This window comes from Hyperoodon ampullatus (genome assembly GCF_949752795.1).
Source record: "Hyperoodon ampullatus genome assembly, chromosome: X".
Taxonomy (NCBI): Eukaryota; Metazoa; Chordata; class Mammalia; order Artiodactyla; family Ziphiidae; genus Hyperoodon; species Hyperoodon ampullatus.
Window position 1 is genome coordinate 130,043,960 of NC_136913.1, and position 3,551 is coordinate 130,047,510.

Genomic DNA, 3,551 nt, shown 5'->3' on the forward strand with positions numbered 1-3,551 from the left:
CAAGCTAAAATAAGAGCAAACCACGCTGTTCAGATAAAGTCACAACCAGATGGGATCAGTCTGACTGGAGAATCGGGAACAGCTTTCAAATCCTCCTCCGTCCCCTTATTTCTTAGAATTTGAATGACCAGATTGCTCCCCACCCCACTTGCTACCCTTTTGCGTTGTTGAAAGGGGAGCTAAACCTGAGACAAACTTTAAGCCCCTCGACCTTTCTGTTGCCTAAGTACTGTGCCAAGGAAATGCCTGCCCCGGTGTTTAAAGCCTTGTGTTCTCTGCGTCATTGGCAGAGCAGGGAGATGCATCAGGCAGTCCCAGCTTCTTTTCATTGATCATGTCTCTTTCCTCATCCCCAGGACCTGACAGACCAGGAAGAGTCCCTCGGTTATGTTGGAAGTTAGCTCCTGTGATTGTTGGGACGTGGGTGGTGTGGACGAGTGGTGTGAGTGCACATGTGATAAGGGGCTGGGCGTTGCCCATATGCTTTTTGGCAATTTGACTCTGCACTTGGGGTTGGTCTATACAGTTACTTATGTCATTGTAACGATTTCACTCCTGTGACATTTTTATCAAATGTGTGAATAAATACATAAAGATTGGTATGAAAAAAATAAATAAATAAAGCAGTGGTGGATACATAATGCAAATCATGTCCTCCAATTAGCTGACCGTATCATACTTGTATTGTGGAATGTCCACATATAGAAGTAATGCTTCTATTTTTGAAATATTCTAGTTAACGGTTCTTCCATTTTTGCTGTCAGTCTCAAAGCTTTGTTTAAAAAATCCTTTCAAAACAAAATGGAGACAAAGTCCATGAACCCATTATTGTGATTTCAAAAATGTATAAGAGCAATTTACTTTACACACAGTAAAATCCACTCTTTGGGGTGTGCAGTTCTTGACAAAGAGTCATACATCCATCACCACAGTACCAAACAGAACAGTTATGTCACCCCCCAAATTCCTTTGTGCTGCCTCTTTGAACTCAAACTCTGTCCCCCATCCTCTGGCAACCATTGATCTGCATTCCATCTCTGCTTTCCTTTTATCAGAATGTCATGTAAATGGAATCATACAATGTCTAGCCTTTTTTGGTCTGGCTTTGTTAAAAAAATAAATTTAAGATTCATACATGTGTGAATCAATGGTTCATTCCTTTTTTCTTGCTGAGTAGTACTTAATCTTATGAATGCACTACAGTGTTTTCTGTGTGTGTGTGTGTGTTTCTTTTTTTTAACTCATTCATCTGAAGAAGGACATCTGGGTTGTTTCCAAGTTTTTGGTGATTATAAATAAAGCTACTGTAAACATTTGCATAGAGGATTTTTGTGTGCCTATATATTTTTAATTCATTTGGGTAAATTCCTGGAAGTGGGACTACTGGGTCATATGGGAAGTGAGTGTGAAGAGAACTGCCAAACTCTTTTCTGAAATGATTCTATAATTTTGCATTATTCAAATAATGTTCTCCACTTCGCTTTTTGTGGCTGCCGAAGGAAAGTCATGTCACAACACCTCCAAGAGCGCTTCAGGCACTCCCAAGGTCCCACATTCTGGGGAACCTAGTTTTACAGAAGTGATTTATGACTAGGTTTGATTTGGTTTTATCAGTTGGAAGGTACCAAATTCCAGAAGCAGAGCCAAAAGAACTTTTATTAAAAAAAGACACTTAACACGAATGGGTTGGGTGTCTGCTTATGCTTGGATGGATGGAGGTAAAGTGAGACATTCCCTTCTTTTACTTCATTTTCAAATATGAACAGATTTTTTTAACAAATTTTAAAAATTTATTTATTTATTTATTTTTGGCTGTGCTGGGTCTTCGTTGCTGCACGCAGGCTTTCTCTAGTTGTGGCGAGTGGGGGCTGCTCTTCATTGCAGTCCACGGGCTTCTCACTACAGTGGCTTCTCTTGTGTGGATGGAGCACAGGCTCTATGTGCACAGGCTTCAGTAGTTGCAGCACGTGGGCTCATTAGTTGTGGCACACAGGCCCAGTAGTTGTGGCTCGTGGGCTCTAGAGCGCTGGCTCAGTAGTTGTGGCGCATGGGCTTAGTTGCTCCGCAGCATGTGGGATCTTCCCGGACCAGGGCTCGAACCCATGTCCCTTGCATTGGCAGGCGGATTCTTAACCACTGCGCCACCAGAAAAGTCCCTCAAATATGAACAGATTTTTAAGTAGTGTTCTGTATTACTCCTGGTACCTGGCACACCTAATCATTAATATGGAATAAAACTGGACTTTCCTGTTTTTATAATTTATAACAGGAAATAAACAGAGAAATTTGTGTAATCTGTTTGATAGCATTAGTACGTTTGCTTTTTTCATCATGAATTCCACTGTCTTTTCTTCCTCAGCAACATCATCTTTGCTGAGCTTTGAATTCAGACGTGAGGTGGGACATGTGGAGCAGGTGGACCAGATGGATGAGATGGAGCAGGTGGATGAGGAGGAAGAGGTGGACGAGGTGGACCAGGTACACCAGGAGGACGAGGAGACCCTCTCGTCCCAGAGTGTCACTACTGACATCACTGATGAGGTATATCCGGGAGCCTTGCTCCACATATTTGTCTGAACCACTAACCTGCAGAGCCCCTCTTAATGTGAAATATGCAAAGACACTTTGTGCTTGAAAGAAAGTTCAAGCCAAATAGGAAGCTTAACTATTAAGAAAAGGCCCTATTTTTAAGAGCTGTGCTCATCACCTGTGAGGGGATGCTAACTATCCCATGGGAGGATGACTTTCCTGCCTACCCATACCAACACTTCCCCACCACGAGCTAGGTTTCTGCAATGGAATTGTTATTAGGTTAGAAGCATCCCTTTCAGAATGTTAGATATATCCAACCTTCAACTGTCAGCACCAATGTATGGTTCAAGGCCAAATCAAAACAGTTGGATTAACTATTGTGTTGCTCTTCTACCCCCAAATTTGTGTACATAATCACAGATTTGGGTGATCGTCTTTTATATTAGACAGGATTATTATAATCAGGATTGGCAACCGAGATAATGAGTTTATGGTCTGTTACGTGGAATTGTATGCATTAATTACCAAGCCTTAGACGAGGCTCTTCATTCCTAATGCCAAAGGCATCCTTTTCTAATGAGAAGAAATGAGGGCTGGAAAACAGTTGTTTGAGTTTGGCCCCAGTACTGTGACCGTGGCACATCTCTGAGCCTCAGTTTCTCCAGCTTGAAACGGTCTGCTTGCCTTGCAGGGATTTTTAGACTGCTATGAAAATTCTTTGAAGTATTTAAAAGAAAATTTCTGTAGAAATACATTTGTCTTTATGTCTCTATCATGCTAAAAAGTTGTGGTTCCCCTTTCACTGTTGATAGGTTCCTCTTCTCCTTCGAATTAATTTATATTTAAACTTTAGATATAACTTTAGTTTAAAATAGTCAAAATAACCAGCAATGAGTGTGTGTAGCCTGGCTCTGCATGTGATAGTGTAATAGGCTTGTTTTTGGGCGCCATGGATTGACAGACTGGAGTGTACCCAGAAGATTGAGAGCAGGGTGGAGAGGGGCTGGAAAATGTCACAT